Here is a 19860-nt window from a genome sequence, read left to right as displayed (position 1 = left end):
AGTGAGCAATGAGAGCTCTGTCATTTCTGCTGTGGGGTGGGGGGGTTCAAGTCCAGGGCTTCTCACATGGTCTCCAGGACACCATGCGAGGGGTTGGTTACCCCTCCATGGAGAGGGAAGTCCTAGCCCCTCACTCAGTCTCTGCTAACGTCACCACGGCAGTACAGTCACACATCTTCCTATAGGCTGGCAAGAGTGAACATCTAGGCTCCCACTCAGCCTTTTGCTGGCTGGGGTTGGGATGGGGCAATAGCATGATCTATGGTATTTTGCTGAAGCACAGTGTTTATTCTCTAAAAATGTTCTGTCTTGCTAGGCTGACCCTTTCTTGGTTCTTAGATGCAGAGGGCTGACTTTTGCTAGGGCTGTTTTGGTTTGCATTCATTGCTGTTTCAGAGTTGCTGGCTTTTGCAGTACCCAGTCTGGGATCTTTGAGGCAAAGGGAATTCACCACCAGGTCATTCTTTGGGTCCTGAGGTCCCCAACCAGTCTGCCTTCTTCTCTCCACCTTTCAGAATCTTTGTACATTTTCTGTGTAACACACAGTGTTTTAGTGGGAAGAATAGGAAAAAGTACCTCTGCTCCATCTCTCTGGAAGAAAAAGGCATAATTTGCTTTTTTCACTCATCATTGTGCCTTTAAGCTCTGACCGTAATGGCACACTTATAAGGATATTCCATTGCAGAACCTCTGTTCCTTCGGTGATGGACTTTTGCATCGTGCATTTTTGAAAGTCACTGAAACTGGACATCCTTGCACACGTCTCCTTGTGCACATGAGAGTTTCTCATGAGTGGACACTGCCATGCTATGTGGCTGAGGCATAGCATGTGTGCATTCTCATCTTCACTAGATAGTCCCAAAATGCTTGCAGAGAGGTTGTATTACTTACCCATCACATCTTTTGCCACATTAGTATTGCCAGACTTTTAGATTGCTGACAACTTGATAGGTGTACATAGTATGTAATTGTTTTTTGTTTTATGGCGGCATCCAAGGCATATGGAAGTTCCAGGGCCAGGGATTGGACACCAGACCCTTTAGCCCACTGCTGAGCTGAAACCATGCCTCCATAGGGACCTTAGCTGCTGCCGTCAGATTCTTAACCCACGGCATCACAGTGGGAACTCCCAGCATGTCATTCTTTTAATACGTGCTTCTCTAATACGAGTCTACTGGTCACTCTGTTTCTTCTTTTCTGAATTGCTTGTCCATGCCCTATGCTGAGTCAGGCCATTACCAGCTGTGTAATGTTGAGCAAGCTAATTAAATTCTTTCTGAGTTTCCTCATCTGTAGAATGAAAAATGAATAATAGGATTACTTTACACGTGTAGTGTGATTATGAGGAAAAAGTACCTTTGTATATGTTTAGGACTGAGCCTGGCACTTAGTAAGCACTGTTTAATTGTTAACAATTGTTCATTCATAGCATATATATTTATATTTATAGATGAATTCTACATCCATTCTGTTATGAAAATGTTCTCATTGATTGTGGCTCGCTTTAAACTTAGCTAGTAGTATATTTTAGCATACACAAGTTTAACAGTCTTATATTTCAATAGGAACCTGATAGATACTGATTGAGGAACAAATGATAAGATAATGTTGGAGCGGCAGAAAAGTCTTCGGATGAGAGGCTGAATTCATTACAGTACAGCCAAAGGAAGAGTTCACCTAGGAAGAAAAAGTCACCAGGTGGGGATTAAAAATACAATACCTAAGGGAATACCCAATTCCACCTGCCAAAAGCCATGTCCAATGCTATCACAAGGTTATTTCCTTTAAGAAACAAATTACCCTTTCTAGAAAGTACCGGCAAGACGGGAGGCTCCAGGAGTGTGGAGGGGTAGAGGCGGGAAGGCAATGCGTCCTCTGAAGAAGAGACCATGGGGAGAACACACCAGCGATGGCAGAAAAGGCTGCTTAAGAGGACTCAAACCCAGGCCCTGGGCCTCCAGCCCCAGTGTCCACGCTAAGAGTAGAATTTGAGTTCCATTCAACTATCCCTCGCTTCTGGGTGTGCCACCCAGGTTTCTAGACTTTGGAGAATGGAGACTGTCCATTCCGGTCAGAGCAGGAAGAAATGTGGGCAAGACCACACACACACACAATTTAAAGAACACGAGCACACGTTTACCTTTGGGACTTGAAATGACTGCACTGGTGTGTCAAACTGTGCAGGTATGTGTGTCTGTATGGGACCAGCTTGTCCCAGAAGCCTTGGTGAAGCTTTTCAAACTTCAGAAGTATAAAGGCTACTAACACAAACCATATCATTTAGGTGTTTAACTCCTTATCTTTGTAGTAGTGTAACTTTTAAGGAATACATCATTTGTTTGAATTTTTGTGTCAGTTATTCTCAGTGAAGATGGCAAAGGTGGATGGAAACAATCACAAATGAAATACTCAATATTAAGTCAGGACACAATAAGATTCTATTTCTGGGTTGAGGAACGTCAAAAGCTTACCACATGGGAAAAACAGACTTAAGATCTGCAACCATGTGGAGGACTCTAAAGGACATCCTGCCAAGGGAGATAAGCCAGACAAAGACAAAAACGGCCCATTAGCACTTCCAGGTGACATCTACAAGGAAAAAAGTCAGACTCCTAGAAACAGTGAGGTGGCTGCCAGGGGCAGGGGTTGAAGGACCTAAGAGGCCAGGAACAGGGTACAGATGGTACCCAACCCAAGTCTACTCTGTCTGCCGCTCGACAGGCCCATGAATTCGGAGACGAGGTGTTGGGACAAGGAACAGCAACTTGAAGTGGGAAGCTGGCAGACCGACAAGATGGCAGACTCGTGTCTCAAAAACCCATCTGGCCTCAGTCCCAATTCAGGCTCCGCTTCTCCAGAGGGAAGGGGGAGGGGGAAGGGCCCATGGTCACTCCCTCTCACTTGCTTGGGGAAAGGGCCCACCGCAATGCCCACCAGTGGCTGAGCAGGCCCATGAGGGCACTCCCTAATGGTTGCTCCCTGACACAGACCCCGTTAGGAAAGGAAGGTTTCGGGATCTAATGTACAACAGGAGCTGGTAACCCTGTGTGGTATCACTGACATCTGCTGAGGAACTACAACTTCTATGTAAACAGGTGAGGTGAGAAAAGGATGAAATTGTGGACAGAGGAGATGCTGACACTTTACATATGTGTCCCTGGGAACCAGCCACATGCCTGGGAGAGGATCAGACTTCCAAAGGCTAGGAAACAGGTGGGTTCAAACAGAGATCTCCAAGAGACCTGCGGAACCAGGAAATACCTGGCTTTCAGGTGTCATGATTCAAACATTGATTAAGGTCTCCAAGGCCCAAGAGGCTGGAAGGAGAGAGCTGAGGGGCTGGGTGGTGGGGGAGGGGCGCTGGCCCAGCCTCCTCCTCTCCTGTCCCCTCCCCCGCCCTCCAGAACCCTGTGAGGTAGCTGCCGTTCTCTGATAGGAGCCTGTGGCTCCAACTGCCAGGTCATTCGCAGGGTTCAGTTTACCTGAGGGTAACAGGGCTGCTGTTTCCTGTGACAGCCTTGCGAGGAGATGAAGAATCTCCACTCTTCTGGGAACCATATGGGTGCTCCTTGGTGGCACCCAGGCCCGCTTCCTAGGTGGGTGAAACCATCCTCGCCTTGGTGTGTGGACTGGGGCTCTTCTTCCTACTACGCCCCTACCTCACGAGTGATCCGTCCTCACTCCCACCTAGGACACACGGGAGCATCAGAAAGGTAGGGAACCCGGGGCCCAGACCCAAGAGCACATGAGTCTTTCTTTTCTAGTATGACTTTCCCTTTTCTGAAGCCACTAGAGAGACTCCTGAGATGGGAACGAAGAGGACATCTTGTCTCATGCAACAACACACCCATCCCTCTAGGGACAAGCCAGGCCTGACAGGGGATAGAGTGGCCGCTGGGATTTCTAGCCAAAGATCTCAGACCAGGTGTCCCAGGAGGGGAGAGGCCCAGGGCTCGTCCCAAATGCAGTGACCAGCGGCCAAGGACTGGATGCAAAGAGTTCCATCTCAGCCACAGGTCAAGCCCCCGAGCACTGGTTCACCAGCCACGAACAAGGCTCTTGAACAAGGGCTCATCTGAGGGCAGTGCCGAGGCCCTGGGAGCCTCTGAGCGGGGTGGGGCTCCGCCTCGGGGAGCAGAGACCTGACAAGGTGTGTTTCCTGAGCAGAGGAACAGTGACGCAAGAAATCCAGAGTAGATCTCAAAAAAAAGCCTTCCTTGTGTTCTTCAATGAAGGAACACAGAACACTTGTATCCGCTGGAAAAATGAGTGACTTTTTTAGAAAAGAAAACCCACAGAGCTCCATAAGTCCCACGGAGAAAGTCCTAGTATGCCTGATCGTGGAGTGCCTGAGGCTTTAGAGAAGGCAGAGTGAGAAGTGGGAACAAAACCCTCTTTTTTTTTTTTTTTTTTTTTTTCTGCTTCTCAGCAACAAACGGAGCCGACGGGGAGGAGGAAGAGGAGGAGCATGAGACAGAGCGCTTTGAAAGGTAAGCTTCCACGATCAGCCCTGTGCGCCCCGAGAGTCTGCTTCCATCTCTCCCGGCCCTGAGGGACCAGCTCCTTGGTCTCTTAAGGATGCCAGTGGCAGGGAACAGAACCCTCAGGAAAGGAAAGCAGGAACCAGATCCTTTTGCGGAATGAAGCTGGGAGGAGCCCGGGAAAGGGTGTGACCCGGCAGGGGTGTGTGGGCTCTCTTGGACCACGAGTGCCTGGATTGGGGGGTGGACCCTCCAGGTTGGACTGAGAACAAGTGGTTTCACAGGGCCGGGATTCCTCTGTGAGGTCTCCCTGCCCCCCCACCCCCGCACCCCCAGGGGGCTTGTGAGGGCAGCCAGGGGTAATAGAGGTGGAAGCACTTTGCAAATGAGACACCTGTCTGGAAGCTTCTCCATCACTGTCAGGATTCCTGTGGCCTTGGATGCTGGGGCTTGGGCAAAAGTCTCCCAAAAGTGTCCCCTAAAGGGACCAGCCTCCTGGAAAACCCTCATGCCCCTGCCTTCACCACCATGACCCAGTGTCCTGATTTCCAGCCTGCAGAGACTGCCTGCAACAGCTGGGACAGGTTCGGGGCCTGATGGCCCATCTGCAAAGGTAAAGAATCTTTCCTTTCTCTCCTGGGGTCTCCTTCCTTCCAGGGCCCAGGCTGGGATGCCAGGCCTGCAGGCAGCCTGGGGCTGACCTGGGAGGGGGAGCCATGGCAGCTGGGTTCAGCTCAAGCCCCAAGGGGAGGGACAGCAGGTGCACTGTCAAGTCTGCGTGGGGGCTGTGGGGGGACCGTGGCCGCAGGTGCTTACCCCTGCCTGGCCCCGTCGGCTCCTGCCTAGAGCTTGTGCCTCTTGTCTCCTGCAGCCACCTGCGCAGAGGCCCTGACAGGGGCTGCTTTCACCGCCATTCACGTCCGGACCCCCTTGGCGAGGTGTGCCAAGCAGTGCCCACTGGAGCCCAGCAGCCGTGCAGGGAGCCTGCACAAGAGGCTGTTCCCACCATGTCCCCATCAGCTTCCCCGGCTCCTCTGACCCCTCTGGCCTCCATCCTGGCAGCAGACCCGCAAGACCAATGCAACAATCAAGATCGTCCCACAGGGTCCTGCCACAAAAACGTCCTCACCTCCAGGTAACTCCTTTTGGGCATCTGCCATCCCAGCCATCTGGAGTCTTGGCCTCGCCAGCCGTCCCATGGCATTCCTCTCCTGCTGGTGGGAGACCACCAAGGCCTTGTTCTTCCCCATCTCATCCAAGCGGGAGGCCCAGCAAGAGCCCTCCTCACCAGAGGAGGCCTCCAACTGGGAAAGCCCCACAGACAGCTGGGCAGAGACGAGCGGCCCCTCGCTTGTCAGCCCGCCTAGCCAGAGGCTGCTGGACATCCTCATCCCCAAGAGGCTGGACCTGAAGTTTCACAAAGAGCGAGAAAAAGAGGGGTCATTTTCAACACAAAGGAGCTCAGCCTACCCCCTGAGCTCTTTAGGGATGATATGGACATCACTGAGTGGGCAGCAGGAGGCTACAACCCCTCCATCTCTCGGGAATATCAAAGACAAAGCAGAGCTGCTGCCTGGTCCTCAGCAGTTCTTATACCCCGAGGTCTTGAGGGACCACTTCGAGTGCACATACAGCCAGCTCTTCTGGGGTCTCCCCTCTCTGCACAGCGAGGCATTGGTGGCTACTGCTTTTGTCCCTCGGAGCTCTTCTCAACTACAGGCTCCCCCCGTTTTATTCTATGGCATCTCAAGTGGCTTTCCAGAGCCCATTCCACTGAGAATACCTGGAGGTTTTTCCCAGGACTCCTTCTTGCCCTGCCCTGAGGCCCAACCCCAGCCTTCCACTCAAAACTTGCCTCAGTCCCAGGCCCTCTCCCCGCCTCGGACCCAGGCCCAGCCCTTCCTCCCACTGCCTCTCCTGTTCAGACCACCTTCTGCTCCACCCCAGCTGGGGACCCTTGGGCTACACTGCCCAACATTCCAGAAGAAGGCACTCTATTTCACCCCAGCGGAAACGCAGCCTCTGGCATGCCCCTGGCTGCAGAAGCAACAGCTTCAAAAGAGGCTCACCAAAAATCAAAAAGACAGGGCCTGCCTCTTGGAATCCCACTGTCTCTGGAACTGAATCCATCTCAGGGCCCCTTGGTAGACATGCATCTGGCACAGGGCCGACAACGACCCAGGCAGCCCTCTCCTCTCACAGCCAGTAGTGGCCTGGGCCCATACAAGACAACGTCCAGGAGCCCTGCCAGATCCCAGAGGAGATGCCAAATGACCATCCACCTAGGCAAGGAGTTCCTCGAGGCTCTAGAGCCAGGTCTCAGTAGGGTCTCAAAAGAGCTCTCCAGGGCCAGCCTCCCAGACACGTTTCTGGAAAGGAACTCTAACATGGGGGCAGAAAGGTCTTTGCAAAGGGACTCTGCAAAGTTTTTCCCCAGGGTCCCAGATGGAAGACATCTAGAAAGAACCTTGAAAGTCCACCTGAGTAAAAAGGTGGAGCAGATTCATACGGGTTGGATCCCTGTGACTGTACGGCGATCCTGGCTTGCTGCCAACCACTCTCTTCCTAAGTCCCACAGTCACAAGGAAATCCAAAAGCCAGCATCCTGGAAGTATTGGAAGCCCCATGTAAACACCTCCAGGTAGCTTTCCTTTCTCAGTCCCGGCATTCAACAGATGCTGGAAGTACATATTATGAGGCTGCGGGTAAGGCACAGGTGGGGCTCTCCTACCCAGGCCTTTGAACCCATACATCTCAAGCCAAGTGGGGCTCAGCCCTCACCCCTTCCAAGGTCTACCTTTTCCCCCTCAGCCACCCAGCAACCGGGGGAACACTCCAAAGCCAACGTTTCCAAGGTCTTGGGAAAACCTCAGCCCCATCCGGGAGAGAACGTGAGAACAAGAGCGTCCGTTCCCACCCTGCTGAGTCCCCTCCCTGCCCCTTCACCTGCAGCTAGGGAAGTCCACGGTGCCCTAGGCAGGCCTCTAACTGGAGTCAGCCACGAGCCCTCAGAGGCCCCTCTGACTGGGCAGGAGAGAAGGATGCCTCCTCCCAAGCCCCCACGCAAACACAGGGGCAGAATCCTGCAGGTGGAGACTTTCTTGGGGCCCAGTCCGAGTTCACCAATGACCAGGAGGAAACCCAGGGAAAAGTGTCTGGCTCAGACCTCCAAAGACCCCTGCCATAGTGCCTCGGGATTGGAGACGGACTTAACGTCCCCATCTTCAATGGCCAAACAGGCCATGGAGACCAGGGAAGACCCTGCTGGGGAAGTTATCTTGGGACCCAGTGTGCTGGCCAACTCGCAAACCTCGGAGGCAGAGCTGAGGAAAGCCGGGTTTTTAGCCACTAGCACAAGCCTATCACCACTGACAAAGCCAATGGCCCAAGACCCAAAGGAGCCATGCCTTCCAACATAGGTAGCTAGGAAGTCTGAACGGAGAGATCTGATCAAGGCAAAGAACCAGCCTCGAGGCCATGCCACTGGTGACATCCTCAACGATACACACACGGATGGCCTCCTTCAGGACGATGCCACTGGCATGCTCCTCCAGGATGCTGTCCCCGATGTGCTCCTTGCCGCAGACACCTTCGCTTCTCAGAGCTCCCTGTCCAGTGTCGAGAGAATATGCTAGTGAGGACAGGTCAGCTTCCCAGGTACCATACGCCCTCAAAGGGAGCAAACAGAGCAGCCAAGGGCAGCAGAAATCCACAAAACCAAAACTTAGGGACCCATACAATAGCCAGGGTGGGATGCTTGCCCCAACTGATGAGTGGAGGGAATTTAGGGAGCTCCAACCAGGAGAGAATAAAGAAATAAAGAGCAGCCAGGGACAACAGCAACCCCAAAACCCAAAAGTGAGGGACCCATGTAAGGGCCAGATGGTCTCAGATGATGAGGAGGAGGTCTGTGAGTGGCTCCTACCAGAAGATGACGATGAAACAAACGGACAGAGAGAGATGTTTCCCCCAGCTAAGGAGTGGCAGGGCTTCAAGAGGCCCAAGCCAAAAGCACATAACAAAGAAAGCTGGAGAGAGAGATTTGCCCCAACTGATGAGCAGAGGGGATTTACAAGGCTCAAACCAGAAGAGTATGAAGAAAAGTTTTCAGGACTAAGGGCTTCCCAAGCCAATGCTGTGAGCCATCTTCCCAAGGTCAAGGAAAGACGAGAGTCCCTTGGGGTCAAAGACCTCCAGTTCTCACCAAGGAAGGAACACATTTTACCTGAAAGCTCCTTCAGAAGAAGGATGAGGCACTTTCTGCAGTATGTAAGTCCCCATCAAAAAGTCAAAGGAACAGAAAGTCCTTCCAAAAGGCAAGCCTCTATCAGTCACTGCTCCATGCCAGGAACCAGTCCAAGGGAGATCCAGGGCTCTCGAAGCTGAAATGATTGGAACTGTTGTTGGACAGATCCTGGGAGACCGACTGGGGCTTCAGCGAGAACTCCAGCCCTCAGTTAAACCAGCACACACAACAGCTCCACCCTCCAGCAGGGGGGCAGTCCCACTACCAGAAGGTTTGTATTTTCTTCAAACAAAAAAGACTTGAGAAATCGAGCTCACAGTTGCCAAACCACCCTCAAGGACCCCAGCTCTCTCAACAGTGGGGGCACCAAAGACAAGGCTGGCAAGGGGACCTCCCCGCCCAAGGACCTGGGGACCCCAGGCAGACCCTGCCAGCAGGGACCCATGGTGGCAGGTACCTCAGGCCACCTGCACCATCACCTGACATGCTCGCCTCAAAAAGGTGCATCTGCTGGTCAACCAGGCTCTGCTCCTCAAGCTTTGCCTGGGAGGAGAATTCAGTCCATGCGAAGGAAACCTCTTTCTCCCTCGTGCTAGCACATCCTCTATGTGCCAATGGCTTATTCCTACCGTAATGTTCATAGCTTCCCCAAATACATGTTTTTTTTTTCCCACAAGAGGTGGTGGTTTCTGTCTGTGCCTGCAGGGGGAAGGGATGGGGTCAGGGTCCACTTTTCCCAGGTGTCTGCTTTGGCTTCCAGAAGGGACAGGGCCATAGAGGGAGGCTGGCCCCAGGGTGGACTACTCAACCCCAGTTCCCTCACTGCACCTCAAGCTCCCCTCATACCACCATTCCAGAAGCAAGCGACAGCATTCAGGACATGGCAGGGGAACGCAACCTGGAAGACTTCCCCCCACGCCACCATCTAGCTCAGCCGTCTTCTCCCACTTTCTGTCTACCCTGAACTTGTGTGGCTGGAGGGCACGGGGGTGGGTGGCAGAGGCTGAAATGCCCCTCAGGCTCCAACAAGTATCAGAGACCTGTTCCCATGTCAGAATAAGGAGAGCATTTGGGGGCAGCGCTGGGGTGCGGGTAGCCTTGCCCCCCAGGCCTTGGTGGGGAGAGATGACCTCCACCTGGGAAGCCTCTCCTCTGGCTAAGGGAGCTGGTGGGGAGATGGCCCTGGAGGTCACCTTCCCTCTGCCTTTCTCAGGCTCTGCAGCAGCAGCGAGGACGATGACGACCAGGCACTCCCAGCTGGGAGGGGGTGGGGGGGAGGGTGGGGGACACTGAGGCCGCTGAGGGCCTGTCCACTCCTCCTGCTCACAGTGCCCACATCCCCTGGGGGACAAGCAGGGCCGTGACCATGAGTGCTGTCACCTCACCACCTGGTGGAGGACACTGTGCCACAGGCTGGGGTGCCGGGAAGGAGGCAAGTGGAAGAGGTGCCCAGGCTGGGATGCAGGCAAGGTGCAGTGACCAAGGAGCCTCTGGTGTCCCACCACATCTCTGGCCCAGAGAGGAGAAGTTGGCTCTTGATGGCCCTACCCCAGAGCCTCCCTGCTCCTCCAGCTCCCAGAGCCCAGAGGAAGGATGCCTGCAGCTCCTTCATGGAGGGGCGGGGAGGCTCATGGAGGCAGCAGAGCCTCAACGGGGTAGGTCAATTCCCCACCATGATCTCATCAGCTTTCACAGCAGGGGCAGCTCAGGACAAACTCGCAGTCCGTGACCTTTACCTACATACATGGCCCTAGGAGGCTCCCAGGCACTTAAGAGGCCAGGGACTGTCCTGGGGTTCTCACAAGTGTCACCTGGCAGCAGCCTTGCTCACTCCAGAGCCCCGAGGGAGGAGGGCCAGCAGACAGGACTTGCCACACACTAGGGAAGAAGTGACCTGCAGGGCAGGAGGGTGCATGGGGTCCCCTCCCCCACCGTGCACACGGGAAGCTGGGGGACCAGGGCAGTTCTCCAGAGCCCTCGGTGATTTGGGTCATGGTCATGCCCACGGTGGAGGGGCCTTCTCCAGGAGGGGACCCCATCCAGGTGATAGCAGGAAGGGCCCTGCCCCATGCCTGTCAGGACCCAACATGTGGGCCCAGGACCCAGGGGGGAGGGGGGAGCAGGCACAAGTTTCTTCCTGGAGCCAGGTCCTGCCTCGGGCCCCATTCTACAGGGTGGGCACAGCAGTGATAGCACAGCCAGGACCAGGGGCCGGGACCCAGGGCAGAGCGCACCCTCGGGAGCTCAGGAGAGGGCGGCCCAGAGCGGGACCTGAGACTGGCTGCTGCTGTGTCCTCTCAGGGGCAAGGAGAGGTGGGGCTGGGGGCGTGGGGAGCTGGCCCCTGTCGGGAGAAGTGACAGATGGCGACACTAAGAGAACAGCAACAAACAAGAAGGGGGCAAGGCCCTCTGCCCTTCTCCTGCCATAAGGTCAGAGGGCCAGCAATGGGAAGCCTGCCACCAAGAGTACCACACACACACCCCTGAGACCCGCACAGATGCCTCTCACACATCATATGCAGAGACCTCCACAGAGACCCCTGACTGACCCACCTGCCAGAGATCTCCCAGAGAAGATATGCAGAATGCACCCAGAGACCTCTGACAGGGATCTCTGAGATGATAAACACAGACCTCACCCAGAGACCCCCGAGAGACCCCCACAGAGACCTGTCAGAGATGATACACATACTTCACACAGAGACAACTCCCACAGGAACCTCATACACAGACCGCTCTCGTGGACCAGAAGTCTCCGACACCCACACACAGATCCATGAGGTCCACAGAGAGGTACCCAGTGCTCCACCAAGAGCACAGAGGGACCTCAAACCCAAGCCTGAGCCAGCCACCCAGAGACAGGCCCTGAGCAGATCCCAAGCCAGACGGCAAACTGAGTGAAGGAGGCTGACACCAGTGGCCCCACACCAAGAAAATTCTTGTGTATCTGTTAACTACTGATAAAAAAAAAAAAAAAAAAAAAAAAGAATTAGATTCCCCATGAAAACCTGCAATATCCTTTCCTTCCCAGGATTTCACTAGCTTGAGCTCTGACTCACAGTTGAGAGAATGACAAATTTGGAAAAGGAGCCAAACTCTGTTGGCATTGAATGAGGGGAAGTATTCAGTCCAATGGCCTCAGGGGTCTCATGCTTCATTTTGGGGGGGACAAGTTCCTATACTCAAAGTGATTTCTTTCCTTTGGATACATGAGGTAGGGAGGCCTATGGCAAGTGGGATCCAGGATGAAATTAAGCAGCAGAGATGCATCTGATGCCTCTTTGCTAGCTTGCAGGTAGCCAAGTGATTCTGCACAGAAGAGCCTGTGTTAGGTTTGTGAGGTTGGATTTATTTTGCAACGAAAGCAGCCATATTATCAAACACATGAAGCTTCTCAAAAATGAGACACTTTTTGGTAATACTTTGATTACATCCTCTAGTGTATTTGTATTTACTGCTTAGTATTAAATGAGAGTGCTCATTTGGCTCCTTTTAAAATGCGGTAGAACATTCGGATGGTGGTATGCATGTCTCTAGAAAATGAAAAAACCCTAATGTTTAGCTGTGATAGTTTAAACTTCTGAACCATGCAAGATTCACATTTTCTATCATTCTAAAAAATGCACATTTTTCCGGAGTTCCCGTCGTGGCGCAGTGGTTAACGAATCCGACTAGGAACCATGAGGTTGCGGGTTCGGTCCCTGCCCTTGCTCAGTGGGTTAACGATCCGGCGTTGCCGTGAGCTGTGGTGTAGGTTGCAGACGCAGCTCAGATCCCGCGTTGCTGTGGCTCTGGTGTAGGCTGGTGGCTGCAGCTCCAATTGGACCCCTAGCCTGGGAATCTCCACATGCCACAGGAACGGCCCAAGAAATAGCAAAAAGACAAAAAAAAAAAAAAAAAAAAACACATTTTTCCAAGTCTCAGGAAATGTATATTTATTATATTTATTTTCTATTTGTCATAGGGCTACAAAAAGGATATATTGCTTCAAAGAATTTTGAACTCTTAGAAAATATGGCACTCAATATATATTACCTCAAATTTCTTGAGAATTGGTATTTCAGCATCTGTTAAAGAAAGCATACACTTAATCAGCATTTCTATTACAAGACTAATGGAAGTCTCACTGTCTGCCTCATACTTTCCAAACCGTGCGCTCAGTTGAGACTCCATAGTTCTCATTGGTCATAAAAAGTCTGTTGCTCTCCACACAGGAAAATCTCGATAGTGAACGCATGTCAAGTGGATGTCTGGTGACGTCTCTCAGGTCACTCTTTGGGGTGACAGGATCATGGCCCTTTCTCTCAAAGCTGACAGGAGGGCTCTGTGGAGGGTATTTTTTCCATTAAGGAAAAAACATATTCAGGTGGTAAAATAGTATACAAAACCATAGCTTTTATTCTTTTTGAAATGTACTTCCTTTGTGATATTTTCTTATGTTACTGAATCACAGACCTATGGAAAGTGGCCACCATGTCCAATAATGTCCAATTGACAATATTCACTAACTAGAATAGCATAGTTATTGTATACCTACAATATCTCACAGTCAAAAACATGACACTCTCTTTTTGGAACTTTAAGCTGGAAAACCTTCTTTTTCTTCTTCTTCTTTCATGGCCTATGGAAGTTTCCAGGCTAGGGGTCAAATTGCAGCTGCAGCTGAAACCTATGGCACAGCCACAGCAATGCTGGATCCAAGCCACACCTGCAATCTACACTGCAGCTTACTGCAATGCCAGTCCCTTCACCCACTGGGCGAGTCCAGGGACTGAACTCGCATCCTCACAGAGACTATAGTGGGTCCTTAACCCACTGAGCCACAATGAACTCCTAAACTGGTATTTCTAAACCACGTCTTTGAGATAAAACTAAATTTGAGTAAGAGGTACTATAAAATAAGGTAAAACTCAACAACAGTTGAGGATAGAGGAAATACTAGCATCTTTCATAGGAAAACACAATTTCCTCTTCTCATCCTGACTACAAGAAATGTGGATGATACAGCCTTTTGGTGTAAGCATGTGTGTATGTGTGCATGTGCTTCAGCTAGTCCTGTGCATTGGATGATTAAAATTCTTTTTTATTTTTTAAATTTGGGGACCAGAATATTTTTATATAAGGGATGCAAAGGATATGTGATTTCTTAGTTAGGTTCTATGACCATTCTCCTTTTGGAATGGATCACAAGGGCAAATAATTACTAACACATGTTTTCTGGAAAAGCAATTACATGTCCTTGAAATTGCCCAGGAGGAAAAAAGGTGGAGACTTTGGGAAGGCAGATGAGATATCCTTGCCCCACAAATAAGTACATAAGGTTTAGGGCCATTCAAAATGGAAGGGGACAAAACACTGTAAATCAGCTCTACTTCAATAAAAATTTTTGTAGGAGTTCCCACTGTGGTGCACTGAAAATGAATCTTAACTAGGAACCATGAGGTTTCAGGTTCGATCCATGGCCTCGCTCAGTGGGTTAAGGATCCGGCATTGCTGTGGCTGTGGTGTAGGCCAGCACCTACAGCTCCAGTTTGACTCCTAGCCTGTCAACCTCCACATGCCACGGGGGAGGCTCTAAAAAGCAAAAAAAACAAAACAAAACAAAAAAAAACCCAACACCCCAAAACTGGAAGGGCTCACCCAAGGCTGTTTGATAAAAGAAACTGCAGAGAGCAGATCAAGAAGGGTGGACAGGCAGGTCTAGGGTCTGACGCCCTGGCCAGGACACCATCTAAAATATTTGTCCATAATTTAAGTAGGAACCACAACTAGCCCAAAGTGATGAGTGCTGCTCCTTCTCTCCATTTAGGCAAACAGGACACTGCCCTCATCACCCCCACACCCCAGAGCCCTCCTTCACTGTCTAGGGAGTTACCAGCGACTTCGAGTGAAGTAGACAAGGAGATGAAGAAGAAGCAGGAGTGCAGGGGGAACACGAGGAGGAGGAGGAAGAAGAGCCATTACCAAACATAGGACTGGGGCCTCTTCTATAGTTTGGACACCCTGAGGCACAAAACGGTTCACCAAACTACACATGTGCTTGCTTTCCACAATGGACTCAGACCACATGCTGCAGCCGCCACAACATACACAACCTGCGTGAAAGAATCCTTTTCCTGGGTCATCCAGATGATCTCCCTAGAGCAAATCATTTCCACCGCCACCAGGTGTGGCACATATTACTCTCTGCCCCCTCCCCCCAAAACATCATTTTGCCACTTGGATAAAACATGCCAGAGCAGAGGACCCTTCTCAGATAGCAGTTTGTTGTGTTCATTCATGCCATGTTACAAAGGAAAAGAACAAGAGGAGGAAATCCAATTTACTAACTTTTATGAAAAACAGTGCAATATAGCGTGAGCCATTTTGTTCTGGCTAGAACTCCATCATGAAAAACACACCTTTCTCTGAATCTGGAATTCACCTACACGTCCAAGGCCATCCAGGCAGATTTTGAAGGTTGAAGGCAAAAAAACCTTCAACCATCCCTGTAGATAGATAGCATCCCTGCTTTGTCCCTACCCCCGCTCCCCCCACGCCTTCACCCGAGAGGCACGGAGGTTCTCTCAGCGTGAGACCTCTCAGGCCCACTGGTTGGAATGTAAGACAGTACACCCAGATACAGGAAGAAAACATGAGAATTTCCATTTGGAGTCTTTTTCATCTCACTCTTTGAAAATTCCTATACTTATATAAGCTTTGTCATGCATCTAAATTATAGGACCATACAACATGTGTTTATTTCACGTCAGAGAACGTTATACTGAGTAAGAGGATTGAAAGATTGGAGAACAATGATATGAACCAGATTCCTGGTCTTTTCTAAGGAATCAAACCAGAATCCAAAACAGGCCTGGGGGCTGGGCTCTGTCAGGCAAAGCACACATGTGTCCTGTCCAGGGAGAAGAAGGGCCATGAAGCAACTCTAGAAAATCTGTTTCATCAAACTCTGAAATTCAGAGGTGCCTCCTCAGCCCTGAGTTTCAGCTTGTAGGCAGAAGGCAGATAACATGGAGGTGAGTGAACCTTTTCCCCCTGATTCATCTGCAAACACCAGGGCAGGGTGTGTGTGTGGGGGGGGGGAAATAGCACTCGGATCCAGTTAGAATACCATTTAGGAACCTACAGACCCTCCAGGGCCATCAGAGCTGCAGGGTGTGTGTGGGTGTGTGGGGGTGTACACATGCAAAAGCAATGGGGACCTCAGGCAGCATCTAGCAGGGACTGGTGCACCGCAGCACCCACAGCACCCAGAAGAATGGCTTTTCCTTAAGAATGCAACAGGTTGCATTTACATTACATTTTTTGGAAGAATCCTGTTGCTTTACAGGCAAAATTCTGCAGGCAGCCGTTTACTTACTGATTTCTTAATATATATGAAAAATCTACTGGAAGGTGTTTTGGATCAGGGAGAAGAAAAATGGACTCGTTCAGTCAAGTTTATGGATATTGTGACTTGCGTAGGAAGCAGGAGAGTAAAAATCCTGGGCAAAATGAAGCATCTGATCAAGACACCTAGGATGCACAACCACTGATTATGCTCACCAGCTGGCATATGGGGGAAGGGTCCCAGCTCTTTGGCCAAGCAACTGCTGGGATCCAGCTGAGGCCTAGGCACACTGCAAACAGTTTCTCCCAAGGCAGGGCTCGTAAGCTAAGAGGAGGGGACTTTAGCCAAGAACCATGGTGCGGGGAAGGCGGCATCTGTCCTTGTCAGCACTTGCCATTGGAAGATGATGTGTGAAGAGCAAATTAAGAAAGAGAAGGGTTTCCATTTTGAGGCCCAAATCAATAACTGGGACACATGGCTAGATGGAGAAAATGGACTGAATTCAGCATCTATACTGGTCGAGCCACTGTACACTCTCTAAGGTACCCCGTCATCATCAGTAGGCTTGTCATTACTCCACACAGTCACTGATCTCTAGTGCACTGGAGTGGTCAGACATGCTTGTCAAGGTGAAGGTGGATGGCAGGGAAAGAGTCAGCAAAAGTGTGAAAATCTTGCAACTTGGTCTCAGATAGGTGACCATCAAAGGAAACTTTTTTTGGTTCTCTTTTTAGGGCTGCACCCACAGCAAATGGAGGTTCCCAGCCACAGGAATGCCAGATCTGAGCCACATCTATCAACTCGACCACAGTTCACGGCAATGCTGGATCCTTAACCCACTGAGCAAGGCCAGGGATTGAACCTGCATCTTCACGGAGGCTAGTCAGATTCGTTTCCACTAAGCCACAACAGGAACTCCAAAGGAAACATTTCATGGTATGAGATAGGACATGACATTACTGATGTATCAACACACAATGAAATGGTTAAAATTAAAAATCTAAAATGTACAAACTTCAAAAAATGCTGACTGATAATCTCTGGACAAGTACTGTATTTTTAACTTCATCCCACTGGCCTCGTGGGCAATCATGTCTATGTTTGTTTTATTAGGATAACATTTTTAGCCTCACTCAACATATGGATAATTTAGCAGTAGTTAATTTTTTTTGGCGGGGGGGGGGGGGGCGGCGCACCTGTGGCATATGGAGGTTTCCAGCTTAGGGGTCCAATCAGAGCTACAGCTGCTGGCCTACACCACAGCTGCAGTCACATCAGATCCGAGCCAAGTCTGTGACCTACACCACAGCTCACGGCAACACCAGATCCTTAAACCCACTGACTGACACCAGGGATTGAACCCGCAACCTCATGGTTTTTAGTCGAATTCATTTCCACTGCACCACCAAGGGAACTCCAGCAGTCATTAAATTCTGGTTTATTAAAACACTTTGTATTCAAGTTAGGAGCAGACTTGATGGACAGTTTTTGTAAAGGATGACTTCTTGGTTTTCTATCATTCCACTTGGATATCACTGCACCAGTTTCCTAATCAATAGAGCTGGGAGGAGTAGTGATAGGGGTTTAAATTCTAAGCCAAGAGAATCCACAGCTCCAGGCTGAGACAATCCTTATGGGAGGATGGATGAACTGAAATCTGATTGGTGCTTTTTTTTGTCTTTTTTTTTTTGTTGTTGTTGTTGTGTTGTTGTTGTTGCTATTTCTTGGGCCGCTCCCACGGCATATGGAGGTTCCCAGGCTAGGGGTTGAATCGGAGCTGTAGCCACCGGCCTACGCCAGAGCCACAGCAACACGGGATCCGAGCCGCGTCTGCAACCTACACCACAGCTCACGGCAACGCCGGATCGTTAACCCACTGAGCAAGGGAAGGGACCGAACCCGCAACCTCATGGTTCCTAGTCGGATTCGTTAACCACTGCGCCACGACGGGAACTCCTGATTGGTGTTTTTAACATTTATGAATGGTACATCAAAATACAACAAATGTAAAACTTGAGAGTAGAGGCATTTAAACAAATCTTAGAAAGTACATGCAAGCCAGCAATGTGCTGAATGTGCTTCTTCTGTTCATGTTTCTTCTTCATACATGGAGTGGGTGTGCCTAGAAGACCTGTACTTTTTCACTGATTGCTAACATTCTAGAAGGATATCTTCCAATTCAAGCTAAAAGCCTCCCTCAGGCTTCATGGTCCTTGTGAGGGGAAAACAAAAATGAAAACAAAAACAAAAACAACGGCCTTGCTGATACCCACAAGTGAGCCTGGACCTAAATACCAAGAAGTATCACAGAATACCAACACCAAGGAAGAGTACTTGGAAAGCAGGATAAAGTGAGAAAAAATGACGGAAATTCATAATTGTTTTCTAAGTACAGAGAAAAAAAAAAAAAGGTCACTGTGCCACCCCTCAAATACCAAACACTCCATTCTTTTGGTTAAAATGAATGACAGCTACTTTGTTTCCAGGAACGGCTCTTTCCTACCCATCATCTTCCCTCCTGTCGGTAAGATTCATTGACAGATGAATCACAGAATTGCCCCGACTTTCAGCATCTGATCTAAATGACCCACCACTTTCAGGCTCTCCCTCAAATCACCAACCTAAGCCCAAATCCTGCAGTGGCTTTCTTCTAACATCCTCCTCCTGAGACACTCAGGGCAATGAGAAAGAAACCTAACTTGTTCTAGATTCCACTTGTTCTCAGGTGTGTTCCTGCTGGCTTTTGGCTGGAGAACATGGATGCGGGAATGATCTCATCTTAATCAGCTGACTCTGGCACCCCAAGGAGAATACCCCCATGCTTGAGCCTTTTTCCTAAACACTTCTTACTCCCTACTTCCCCACGGAGGGCTGGCCCCCTGTGCTATGGTTGTCTAGTACCCCTTGCACTTCTCCCCTCTGACAGCCTCCGCATATCTTGAGGTGTTTCTCCAATGGCAATGAAAGGTCTTGCAGGCAAGGGTGAGGAGTGAAGTCAGACCACATTCCCAGGATTCTATTCCCTGATGAAAAGTGTTTTAGAAAAGTTTGCTAATTACACTGAGGTGTATGGAATGACTAGCTAACAGGAACCTGTTGTATAGCACAGGGAACTCTACCCAATATTCTGGGATCATCTCTGTGGGAAAGGAGTCTGAATGTATAACCGAATCACTTTGCTGTAGAGCACAAGTCATCACCAACTTCTAAGTCAACTCTACTTCAAAAAAACTTGAAAAAAACTTGGCTCATTCATGGATATAGGAATTAAAGTTTTCTGACCTACCTTCTGCATAGATCACCACTTGGTCATGACATCTCTCAAGCCACCAACATATTTTGAGAAGAATCTGCAAGAATCAAATAGCATTAAAAATTGAAGTGCAACAGTGCCAAGAAACTTCCTAATTATTGAATCAAAGTCACTTAGTTTACATTTCAAATAGGAATAGCCTTGCAGCTTTTTAAATTCTTCACTGCAACGTTGAGGTATTCACAGACGAAGGATTAAAAAGCACGTCTTTCAAAGTATTATGTCTGTTTTGATGCAAATTCATAAAACAAAATCTAGTACCAAAGAAGACGTAAATATGTCATTTGCAACAGCTACATATATTGTAAAGCTACTGTTCTAAAAATAAGGAGCAATTACCTCGTTCGCTTTAGCACTTAGTACATGGAAAAGTCTGGAGAACCACTGGTTTATTAACAAATATATTTAGGGAGTTCCTGTCGTGGCTCAGTGGAAATGAATCTGACTCGTATGCATGAGGACACAAGTTCAATCCCTGGCCTAGCTCAGT

General features: G+C 49.9%; 1 long non-coding RNA gene across 2 annotated transcripts; it reads right to left on the bottom strand.

Moving 5' to 3' along the window:
• Positions 1-8710: 8710 nt before the first annotated feature.
• On the bottom strand, positions 8711-19850 carry LOC125127813 (uncharacterized). Of its 2 annotated transcripts, none has more exons than XR_007135069.1 (3): positions 19710-19850; positions 19344-19407; positions 8711-8863 (listed from the first exon to the last, which is right to left on the bottom strand). It is a non-coding gene; the product is annotated as an uncharacterized LOC125127813 (long non-coding RNA). The 2 variants fall into 2 exon arrangements; XR_007135068.1 differs by lacking the exon at positions 8711-8863 and adding an exon at positions 12695-12794.
• Between the last annotated feature and the right edge of the window lie 10 nt (positions 19851-19860).

The sequence above is a fragment of the Phacochoerus africanus genome, chromosome 5 (genome assembly GCF_016906955.1).
Source record: "Phacochoerus africanus isolate WHEZ1 chromosome 5, ROS_Pafr_v1, whole genome shotgun sequence".
Classification (NCBI taxonomy): domain Eukaryota; kingdom Metazoa; phylum Chordata; class Mammalia; order Artiodactyla; family Suidae; genus Phacochoerus; species Phacochoerus africanus.
This window is presented reverse-complemented; position numbering and strand designations above follow the sequence as displayed.